A 12975-nucleotide genomic window follows, 5' to 3' on the forward strand; every position below is an offset into this window, starting at 1 on the left:
AGGTTTTGTTATACAAGAAAGCAAGCCTATTTTAATGGCTTCCATTTTTATTGCACTATATTTGCAGGGAGCACCCTAAACCTTTTAAGTTAATAAATAAAAAAATACTGTGACCTTTACTTGGTTGGCAAACAACATTGTTTCAGCACTGGAATTTTCAAAGCTTGTTCTTCTGTAGTTTTGACCTCGAAGACTTTGAATTCATTGTTGCAAATTATAATGCTAATTAAATTAAACCCTGGCATTGGTTTTGGTCTTCTGATGCCATGGTACACTTGATCACAAAGGACTGGGTAATTAGTTTTACTCTTTAATCATGACTTATTTTGTGCTGGAGTCTTAAAGTGAGTTTAACTGTATATTCCATTTTAACTTAATGTGAATATATTTTTCTCTTTAACTTATTTTTAAAAAGTCCCTGGAAGGTAGAGACTCTATTATATTATTGAGTTTCTTCCAGAACACAATTACTTAATATATGTCCCATGGAAAACAACTTCCTTTGGACGTCAATAAGTACAAAATGAAAAAATAGTTATCTTCTAAATAAGGTAGGAAAATCTTGGCTTAGAAAAAGGAAAACAAGTCTTTTGTGTCTAACTTTCAAAACATTTAAAATCCTAACACATCCCATGTCCCCAAGGTGGGGACATGTATGTAGGAAATCCCAAACATATTTGAACATAAAGTTTTCATTTTTGTTGTGTGTGGGGGGGCGTGTTTTAAAGGGCTAAAATACCTCTAAAAAGAAACACACATTGAGAAATTCTGTTCTACATTACATAGTCTAGTATTATGAACGTGGTTTATGTCATATCCAGACATAGAGATTCTTTTATTGGGTTTTTTGTTTGTTTGCTTGTTTGCGGTACGCGGGCCGCTCACTGTTGTGGCCTCTCCCGTTGCGGAGCACAGGCTCCGAACGCGCAGGCTCAGTGGCCATGGCTCACGGGCCCAGCCGCTCCACGGCATGTGGGATCTTCCCAGACCGGGGCACGAACCCGTGTCCCCTGCATCGGCAGGCAGACTCTCAACAACTGCGCCACCAAGGAAGCCCTCTTTTATTGATTTTAACAAAATTCTTTCATGAAAGATGATACTTACTTATTTTTCCAATCTGGAAAAAATAATTTTAGCATTACAGTTTAGTAAGTTTTCTTTATATAAACAGGTACAGGTTTCGCCAGCTATCTGAAAGTAGAGCGTTCCTATGAAGACTTTTGTAAGCCAAAATGGCATAAAACAAAGAAGCAATTACTTTAGGACACATCTTGCTAATGAATACACAAAATAAATGGAGATAAAGAATAGATGTTCGCACACATTTCAAAGCTGTGGTGGCTTGAAGCTGAGATGCTGTGTGTGCTTCCTGGGGAAAGAGCTTGGCGGTGCCACTCTCGCTGCTCCGGGTGCAGCTGCCTCTATAATGGCTCCCTGCAAAACAAACACTGAACACTATTTTCACTTTTTGGCTTTTTTTGTAAAAGTGAAAGTCCTCTTTGGATTTCTTTTGGTTAGTGAAAACAGATACTAATGTGGGTTTCTTGTAAAAGCAAAGTGGTGTAAAGAGAAATTTTGAAAAGTAGAGGATACCTGTTTCTTGATTTAAGTGTTTCGAGAAATATTTAAATTTGTGGCTTTATAAAAGAAAGAAACAAAGTTTTTGGAAATAGCTGAATCCCCATTTAATCATGCATTATTTAAAGCTTATGTAATGTGTTTATACACAAGGATTTATGGCAGATAGTCTGTAAATATTGGGACATCTACTTCCAGTACAGCCACTAGTTTATATTATCCAAACTTCTTCCAAGCAAGGTGGTTGAGAGGCCGAACCACTGAATAGAACTTTTAGCAACTTTGTAGTGCTTGGGAGGCAAAATATTGGAGTTAAGGACCTGCCAAGGTGGATGGGGACTAAAATGTCCATCTTTCAGCTGGGACCTCTGAAGGGCTATACCACTGAGTAATAGCAATCTAGAATAGACTAGCAATCTAGAATAGCCCTCATAAAGACACAACTGTGAATCAGTTCAATCTCTGAATGACTTAAAGTGATCTGCCTCTCACCTAACTGCCTGCCAAAGGCAGAGTAAATCCTTTCTGGAGAAAGGTAAAATCATCCAGTGCTTCCTATTACCTCTACAATGTCAGGTAGTCAACCAAAAAATAACAAGGCATATGGAGAAAGAGGATGAAGGTCTGAAATAACATGATAGAAACATACCCACTGAAGAGCCAGAGTTATCAGACATGGCCTTGGGAAAACTGAATAACATGTTCAAGAGAACTAGAATATATAAGAAGAGTCAAGTAGAAATTCTAGAAAAAATTCAGGAGAAAATGTTTAACTCATTCATTAATTGAATAATATTAATTAGTCACCTAATATAAGTGAAACAGGACAATGAGAAGAAAAGAGAAAGAAATTCTGCCCTTACGGCATTTATATTCTGGTATAGAAGAAGAGAAAATAAGCAATAAATGTAAATGAATAAATACTATATTAGAATGTTGTAAGTACAATAGAGAAATTAAATAGATATGACATTTCAGGTAGGGAAGTAATGGATGGAGTGAGTGGGTACTATTTAAATACAGTTGATAGGCAGGCTTCATTTAGAAGGTGACATTGTAACAAAGCCTTGAGGGAGATAAACCAGACTGATATCTTTGGGGAAAACATTCCAGGCAGAGAGAAGAGCCAGTTGTAAGATCCTAAACAAGGAAATTAACTGGGAAATTCAAGGAACAGCAGGGATGTTAGTATAGATAGAGGGGAGCAAGCTAGAGGGAGAGCACTGGGGATAGGGGGTAGGGAGGAGGGGTTAAGTCGTACTGAACCTTATTGACCAAAAGGACTTTGACTTTTACTCTGAGGGATAGGGGAAGACATCAGTAAGTTCTGAGCAGAAAGGGCTAAAATCCAATGTACATTTTTAAAGGATTCTTCTACAACAACAAGAACAAAAATTGTAAAGGGCAGTAGTGGAAGCAGGGAGAGCAGTTAGGAATGATTGCAGAAAACCAGGAGAGACATTAATACAGTTCAGACAGAGCTGAAATCGAATATATAGGGAGAAGTGTTTGAATTCTGTACATATTTTGAATGTGGAGCTAATACCAATTCCATATAGATTGAATATTGGGTATGGAAAGTAATTATTAATAGAACCCTCTTTTACTTTCAAAAAGGTTTTGTTTGGACAATAAATTGTATGATCTCCTTAGTTAAATCAGGATAAAACACTTTCGGTCATGGTGCATTATTATTTTAGCACACTGCTTGAGTCTAAGTTATAATAACTTATATAGGATCTTATCATCAACATTCATAAGAGTGCTCTGTCTTTCTTAACGCTTTGGAGAAGTTTAAACACCATAAAAATGCTTTGGAAAAGGTTAAACATCTTTATATTTGATAAAGATGTTTAAAAATTCAGTCTTGAATCTGTCTTGGTCTGATAGTCTTTAAAGAAGTAGCTGTCCTTGTTTTGGGGCAGTGGTCATCTTTCTTAATTCTTTGTCTCATTTTAGTAATTTGGAAAGGACATAGTCTGTTCTAAGTTCCAGTTAGGATATACCTTTCTAATTTTTACTAATATACTCACACTTATATTTCTCAAGTTATCAACTCAGAAATGAAACTTTCTGGTCGCAACAGCTTGCAGTTACCCATGGGCTTTGTTGGAGTTACTAGTTACTTTTTTTTTTTTTTTTTTGTCTCAGCCCATTATAAAGGGATTTTCTTTTCAATCATTTTACAGTTTTATATAAAAATACATAATAGTTTTATAACTATACATATTTATTTAATCTGATATTTATGTTCAGTGGATTAAGCACTTACATTTGATGATATATTTGTTCAATCAACAAACATTTATTGAGGTCTTGCCACTTGCTAGGCATTGTGCTTAGCAGTGAGGATATGCAGTGGACTGAATGTGTGTCCCCTTCAAATTCATATGTTGAAGTCCTAACCTCCAAACTGCTAGTCTTAGGAGTTGGAGCCTTTGGGAGGTATTTAGGGCATGGAAGTGGGGCCCTCATGAATGGGAATTAGTACCCCCAAAGGATTCTCTTACCCTCTTTCTGCCATGTGAGGATACAACAAGAATTCTGCAACCCAGAAGAAGGCCCTCACCAGAACTTCACCATGCTGGCACCCTGATCTCGGAATTCCAGCTCCAGAATGGTGAGATATAAATTTCTGTTGTTTACAAGCCACCACGTCTATGGTACCTTGTTAAAGCTGTCCAAAGACAGGATACAATGAAGAACATGAAGGTATATGGTCTCAGCCCTCACCATGAGAGACAATAATAAACAAGTACAAGCATATATCAATAAAGTAACCACACTCCATGGAAATAAAAAAGTTGCTTTGTGAAAAATAAGGGAAATGAGACTATTTTAGATACAATGGTTAGAGAAGAACTTTCAGAGACGTGCCGCTGAAGTTAAAGGATGGTAAAAGCTCACCACTTAAAAGCCTATCACTTCCTGGAAATAGCATTCCAGAAAGAGAATAGCATGGTTGTGTCCCCGAGAGTGCAAAGAATTTGGCATGTTTAAGAAGCTGAAAAATGACCAGTGTGACTGCAGGCGAGGGAGGGACCTCAAATGAAGCTGAGGCTGGACATGTTTCCCTCACCTTAAGTTTCTGGTTTTTCTTGAATTCCAGAAAATGTTCAGCTATTATCTTGTCATTTATTGTATCTTGCCCCTTCTCTCCATTATCTCCTTCAAGAATTCTAATCAGTCTTTTATTAGAATTTCACATTGAGTAGTATAAATAGCAAGTAGTATAAATTCAGACTGCACAGTGGGGCATGGTGCACTGCATTCTTAGAGCTTCCAAGGACAATTGATTGTGATTCCTAAGTCCCCTTTCAACAGTCAGGACAGGTAGGGGCTGTTTTCTGTGTAAAACAGGACCATAACGTGATACCCTCTTTTCTAGTGGTATTTGTTAAAACTGTAAATATTAGATATCTAACAATTAATGTCAAGAACTGCTAAGAATATAATATTTTCACCCTATTTGCAAGATAGTAAACTTGCCATAGTCTTGTGGATGTTAACGGAAGACATGAGATATCTTGGTCAGAGACAAAGGAGATTATTACACACAGCAGAGAAGGCAGCATGAGCTTCATGTTTGCATCATTCCTCCTGGTCCCCCAAGTCCCATGAAGGACATGCAGCATGCAGAAAATTTTGTTTCACAGATGAAGAACCTAAACTTCAGTAACTTGAATCTTTTATAAAGGATAGTAAGCAGACGTGCCTGATGATTTTTCTAGAAGGAGAAATTATTATATTGAACACTAAGCAAACATGTCCCCTGCTCCAGGGAGAGATAGCATCTCTAATTTACAAGGCTATTTTTCTATACACACATCCTTGGAAAGATATTTTAGAGCAAAAGGGCATTAATGCCCCCACTCATTAGACACAAAGAAATTTAGAGACTTGGAGAGAATTATCTCTCAACAATTAATCTCTACCAGAGACTTTGCTTTCCTATAAGCGAGCGTGTAAATACTGTTTTTCTGTTTTGCATATAACTTCTGGAGTGGCTGTACACTGCTGAAAACTCTATGTATGCTTTTTGAGTATGTTTTTGGCAGCTATACTAGCATTCTCTATGGACTGTTATTTCGTGCTTAATATCCCGTGAATTACTATGGAATTGAGCTTTAGTAAATATTTACTTAATAAATCAATTTCTATCTGTTCTTAACAAACTTATGCTCAAGACTGCTTACAGGATATTGTGCATGCTTATTTCAAAAGACCACTATGATGAAAATAAGAGTATTAATAAACATTTGGCTGCTAATTGAATTTTGAAAAACTAACGGTTATTAGATAGTGGACTGTTCCAAGAAATATTCCAAGAGAAATTCCTTCAAACTAATAAAATTTTTATTTTATTTTAGTGGATAGCCAAATAGGGACTAGTTTCACACAGTGTATTAGTTTATCTCTTTTAAAAGATGTGAAATTTGAAGCTAAACAAAACAAAATAAACAAAAAAGGACTTATAGGATTTAATTTTCATCTCAAGTGGGATACTAAATGGATTTCCTATAGTCATGAAGGTTCTTTTTCCATTGAAATGATTGGCTCTGGGAATATAATCACATAGAAGTGGAGTTTAGGGATATAGACTACCCAGTGGAGTTTAAGAATTCTCTCCTTGAAGAATAAGGACACAGAAGTTCTGTTTTCCCACAAAAAAAGGCAATGGATGGTGTAGAAATACAGCACTGTCATAAACCATAGAAGGAACTCACATTTAGTCTCTTATCAGCCATCTAGATTGGCAAGTCCTAGAGAGCATGTATGCTCAATTTTACAGGTCTATAAAAATAAAATAGTTGATAGACCATGGTATGCTTTGAAAGTCATTAAATAATAGAAAATGATAAATTTAAGCTAAAGTTACATTATACTTTTATCCTTTTCTGAGATTTTTTTCATGGTAAGGAAAATGGTAATGGTGGTCTATTTTCAAAACACACATTAAAAGGTGGGAGTGGGAAAGTGAGAAATGTATCAGAAGCTTTTGAAGGCTTTTGGACAAGTGATTGATAGATTTGTTTTTAAAAGACCACCTTGGTTGCAGTGTGGTAAATATACTGTAAAGGATGGGACAGCAGCAGAAACGTGGAGAGAGAAGACTCTGGAAGAAGTTTCCATTAACTGAGGCAGGGAAGGGATTGAATTGAAAACTTGCGGGGCCCCAGAGGAGAAAGGCAGGAGGAGACTTCCACTTAGTCCCTCTGTGTACTCTTCCCTGAGAGGTGCAGGACAAGGCCTGCCTTAAGCCTCTCTTGATCCACAACTTCCAGATGGTTCAGACATAAATTCATCTGTGACCATTCAAAATCAGGCAGCACAGCAGCATAATATTCTTCACCTCATTAAGGATGAATAAACAAACACAAATCAATAGGAGGCAATGAAAACACTCTCTGCAGAAAAGAATATATTTGTAAATTCGAAAGCAATTTGAGAAAGTACATACTTTCTGTTATCAACAAAGTACCAGAAACATGGAATGAGAGGTGCAATGGGAGGAGAATTTCCTATAGTCATGTGGTCATGTGGACAGTTGATTTCTTTAATAAGTGGGTGTTTGTTACTTTTGTTTGTGTTTTTTTTTAGATTGAGGAAGGCTTTATAATTTAGGCACTTGAAAATTGAGGACTGACCATTTAACATGAGGTACTGGAGTCAGAAAGACCAGAATACATGTTCCCCCATCACCTGCACTTACTACCTATGTAATTTTGGACAAGTCACATGACTTCTTTTTTCACTCAACTGTAAAATAAGAATTATAGTAACCACTATGCAAGTACATGGAATTTTGTAAAGATCAATGGGATCATGTGACTGAAAGCTTTCTCTATTGTAAAAAAAAAAAAAATGCTGCTGGTCAATATTACCACCTCCATCATTATAATTAATTCTAGGATTAATCATCTTAATGAGTTTGAAAATTAAAAATTCAAAACTACAATGAGATATCACCTCACACCAGTCAGAATGGCCATTATCAAAAAATCTACAAACAATAAATGCTGGAGAGGGTGTGGAGAAAAGGAAACCCCTGCACTGCTAGTGGGAATGTAAATTGGTACAGCTACTATGGGAAACAGTATGGAGGTTCCTTAAAAAACTAAAAATAGAGCTAATATATGATCCAGCAATCCCATTCCTGGACATATATCTGGAGAAAATCATAACTCAAAAAGATACATGCACCCCAATGTTCATTGCAACACCATTTACAATAGCCAGGACATGGAAGCAACCTAAATGTCCATTGACAATGAATGGTTAAAAAAGATGTGGTACATATATACAATGGAATATTACTCAGCCATATAAAAGAACAAAATAATGTCATTTGCAGTGGTGTGGATGGAACTAAAGATTGTCATACTGAGTAAAGTAAGTCAGAGAAAGACAAACATCATATGATATCACTTATATGTGAAATCTAAAATAAATGAACTTATTTACAAAACAGAACTAGAGTCACAGATGTAGAAAACAAATTTATGGTTACCAAGGGGAAAAGTGGGGGAGAGATAAACTGGGAGATTGGCATTGACATATACACACTACTATATATAAAATCTATAACTAATAAGAACCTATCATATAACACAGGGAACTCTACTCAATACTCTGTAATGACCTATATGGGAAAATAATCTAAAAACACATGGATATATGTATTTGTATAACTGATTTGCTTTACTGTACAGCAGAAACTAACACAACATTGTAAATCAACTATACTCCAATAAATATTAATTTTTAAAAAAGTAACGTTGAGGGCTTCCCTGGTGGTGCAGTGGTTGAGAGTCCACCTGTCGATGCAGGGGACGTGGGTTCGTGTCCTGGTCTGGGAAGATCCCACATGCTGCGGAGTGGCTGGGCCCGTGAGCCATGACTGCTGAGCCTGCGTGTCTGGAGCCTGTGCTGTGCAACAGGAGAGGCCACAGCAGTGGGAGGCCCGCGTACCACAAAAAAAAAAAAAAAAAGTAACGTTGATGCAAATCATCTGGATGAACAAGCCAAGGTTACCAAAAACACTTTACATTTGTGTTTCTTCTGGAATGGATTTGAAAAAGTATATTTTTAGTAAAGTACTTTGCAAATAAGAGAACTTAGATGAAAATCATTTATGCATTCCAAAAACACTACTGAGTGAATACTGGGTGTTGGACACCATGATAGGAAAGTAATAGTCACCAATAAAAAACAAGTGAGGATTCTTTCTGAGAGGGTATAATCTGGTAGAGAGGTTGAGATATGTACATGAAAGAACAACATATAAGACATTGATGGTTGCCCTAAGTGAGGTACTGATTTGAGTTATGCAGTAAGGTCTAATTGAATTGTGGCTAATTACAGACATTAGTACACACAGTGGGTCAAATACTATTCCTTGAAGTATACTGTCTTCATAATTAACCTGAAATTAATATAATATATTAGTCCTTTTTCCTAATACCTGCAGTTTATTATTATATTACAGAAGACTCAGTAATGCTTGTTTGAGGAACTCAACATTGGTATTTTAAGCCTATGTCATTTTCCCTATTACCATAGATTAGTGAAGACTCATTAGGACACACATACAATAAAAGAGTGATGAAAAGAACCAAAAATAAACAGGTACCATGTTAAAAATGGATAATAATTTGAATAAAATATGTTTTTTTGAATGAAAACATCTAAAAAATTACAGATGTTTTTGCTTTCCTCCAATTTCCTCCAACTTCATCATCTTTTATGAGGTATGTCATCTTTTTCTCCACTAACTGAAATTCTGATCCCACAATCAAAAAAAAAGAAGTTTATTGACTTCAGCATTTAATGGTAGAGAAGGAAACTCTAAACTGAGTAAGTGGTGAATTGGAGGCTCACTGCTTCTTACAACACAAAATAATGATAATGGCTCCCGAAATTTCAAACTTTAAAAAAAATTTCCTTTAATCTGAAGGTGGTCGTCTGAATGGAAGTTTTTCATTCTCTACTAAATCATCTTTAGATAGAAAAGTCAAGAGGACTCACAGAGAACTTTCCACTTTATTTTAGAATGGATAGGCACATATAAGGCATCCTACTCTTGGCAGAAATCTCATTTATCAAGGCATCTACTACAAGCAATCAGTATATCAACTATTTCTTTCAGATCCTTCTCTTTCCTTGGATAAGAAGGCATCCCAGATATACGGAATCATGCTTTTTCTAGGGGCTTGGTCTTTTGTTCATCAGTTCCAGGTTCTCAGATCATCGTAATTAAAGTTAGGCATAAACAAATTCAGAACACCAGTATCATGAAGAGAGGCCTAGTCACAAGTTGGCTTTGCTCACCAATCACCAGAGCTCTTGAATAGCTCAAAATGGAACAAAACCTATTTCTCACAGAGGGAAATTTTGCATGACTGTTTTTTTATTCTGACTATGGAAGATAACTCAGTTTTTGTTTCCTAACCATTAAATTTTCCAAGCTTTAGAAATTGGAATTTCACATTGCCTGAGAGTACACAATTTTGATAATGTTCAGAGAGTTGCTGTTGTCTCTCTTTTTCATTTTTTGTCATTTCTAACTTTGTTCCCTCACTTTCCAAGCACAACTGATTTAAGATTTGGGTTTGTCTGTCTAATGGGCCAATACATCTAGTTCGCACTGAAGCTAGATTTGAAAGTTAATATGAAGATGGTATGGAATAGTAGGTGTATCCAAATAAGAACCTTCTTAGAGGGCAAGCATAAGTGTAAATTAATGTATAGAATTACTACTAGATGTTTTTAACCAGAAAAAGCAAAAGAAATGACAATTTAAATGCATCATAAGAACTTTTAATTACATTGAATACTTTCCTAAGATAGAGAGCAAAATTCCCATATTTATTTCACTTAAATTTTCAGGACTTATGATTTCAAGATGATTAAGTAAAGAAAGACATTTTTATTATTTCTACAAACTTCTCTTAAAAATTACCCAAATCCAACAGAGAATGATAAACAAGAACAGCCTAATCTTCAGTGAAACTGAGGTAAGAGGTAGATGGGTCCCTGGGCTGAGCAGCTGGAGTTTGTCAAGCTGAGCAAATTGGAGCTTGTCTCTCCCGGTCATTTCAAGGAAAAGTTAATGGCAGGAGCAGAGAGGAACGAAGCTCTGCTGGAGTAAAAAGATAAGATGACCACACCTATCATTCTTGAGGTCAAGGAGACCTCCCTGATTGCACATGCACAGAAAAGATTCTCGGGTTTAAAAATGGAGGGGCATTATCCCATAATATGTGCTGTTAATCTCCCAGAGACCTTCATGCTGGAATCCATCTTGGCTAAAAGATGCATGTGCATATCGGGAAGGGCCCTGGATCCAATCAGATATGGGAAATGAAACAAAATGATTGGCCAGAGGAAAACAAAGACCTGGAAAAACTGCTCTTAAAGAAATGATTTAACCACCTCTCTAGCATACTCCTCATTAGCAAGGGTGCCCACACTCTTCTCTGGGTGTGTATTTCTGCTTTGCTTCTGTTTAAAATAAACTGCTTCTCTGTGTGCTCTCCCACAGGCGCTGTGCTTCTAATAATAAACTCTGTACATGTTTTACAGCTTCAGTCTCTTTGTAAAGAATTGATTTTTCAAAGAAGGTAAGAGCCAGGGCTCTGCTTCTAGCCACTCACCATTGGTGGATTAGTAGTTAGGATTGCAAGTTTTCACACAGGTGGCCAAGGTTCGATTCCCAAGCAGGGAACTGAGATCTCACTTCAAGCCACTCTTCACTGCTGTCACCCTGAGATCAAAACTTGGAGATACTGGTTAATCTGAAAGACAGTGTATGAAGATGGAAAGTACTTAGAGGAATGATAAATGATTTAAGAGGGAAAAAAGGTTAAAATATAATGCTTATAATGATGAGAAATTCACATTGTAGCATCCGAGGACAAACTTAGGAATTGGAGGTACCTTGTAATTGAAGACTTGGATATAGTTGGGGCTGGGGTTAAAAACAGGAAGACTGCAGATAAAATTCCCTTGTGGGATCCAGGTTGCCAAGTGACTTTTCTTTCCTCACCAGAGATTTTCCAGAGGGAAGTCAGACCCAGCAGAAGGTGAGTTGGTGCCACTGTACTTAAACAAAAGAATGAGGTGAAAATCTGTATTCTGAGAGCTGATACACACAGCATCAATTTTAATTTATGGAAGCAGGCTGTTTTTCTCCAAATAGTTTGATAGGTTAATATAGTGAGAAGCCCATCTTAATGTGGGTTCTCCTTTAGGAAGTTGCTTCCATGCTCTCTAGAAGAAATACTCAGGATTCTTTGGTCCAGGTGACACAGCAGTTGTTATGGTAACTACTCTGCATTGAATGACAGACAGTAGGTACACAGATTTAGCTTTGGGCGGATCCACCTGTTTTCTTTTCCCCAAAACAAATGGTCAACTTTCTTAAGTAAATAAATATATTTTTTTCACTAGAAAAATGCAAAATACACAAATAAAATCCACTTTCAGTTCAAAAATTTTCAGCAGGCTGAGTCTAAAGGCCTTCCAGATGGGAATATTTAGTGAAACTTGGTTTGAATAAAAATACAATGTTCATAACCTATCAAACTCAATTTTTATCAATATTCACCAATGTCCAATGTTCTCATCTACTCTGCAAATATTTACTGAGCACCTACTCTGTATCAGTTATGACATATGCACATTCAGAGAAAACTGAGGCCAGGGGAAAGAAAGAGAATTCCTTTTTGCAATATTTAGACTATAGCTACAAATGTCAGGTAAATCTGCTTAATATTGTCTTAATCAGTTCATTAAAAATTTCATACTGATACTACATTAGTGACTAAAGCTTTTTATTAATTTACTTGAAATGCTTTATCTGTTTAGTGTTTAATGAGATTTCAAGCAATCATACCAGCCAGATGATATTTTTTCAGTTCATTATTACTTTATTAAAGAAACACAATCTTTGCTCTTTTGTGTAAACTTCTGTGTTTCCACAATTTTAGGATAAGAAAAATGGATTATGGGCCAGATGTAAGAGCTCTTCTTAATGGAATCCACAAGATGCTGCACTGGAGATACCTTCATGGTGTGATGAGTCCTTAAGCACTTTCTTCAGTTTCATCTCTGACCTTTTCAGATTGTGATAAATTCTGATGGTTTATATTTCTTTATAAGGTAACATTTCCATACTGAGAAAAATAAAGAAGAAGGAAGATAATTGATTTGAAAAGCACATCTTTCATCAAACCTGGAAATGCATTGTGGCAAGGATAACTCAGAAAAACTGACGTGCTACAGGAAAGAGGTTATATCACAGCTTCCAAACACAAAACAAATGTCAAAACATGCTGAGCCAAAATGTTAAATTGTCAAAAGAATGGTTTTGCTCTATGTATTTGAACCACGGGG

The sequence above is a fragment of the Grampus griseus genome (genome assembly GCF_964374135.1).
Source record: "Grampus griseus genome assembly, chromosome: 20".
NCBI classification, from domain to species: Eukaryota; Metazoa; Chordata; class Mammalia; order Artiodactyla; family Delphinidae; genus Grampus; species Grampus griseus.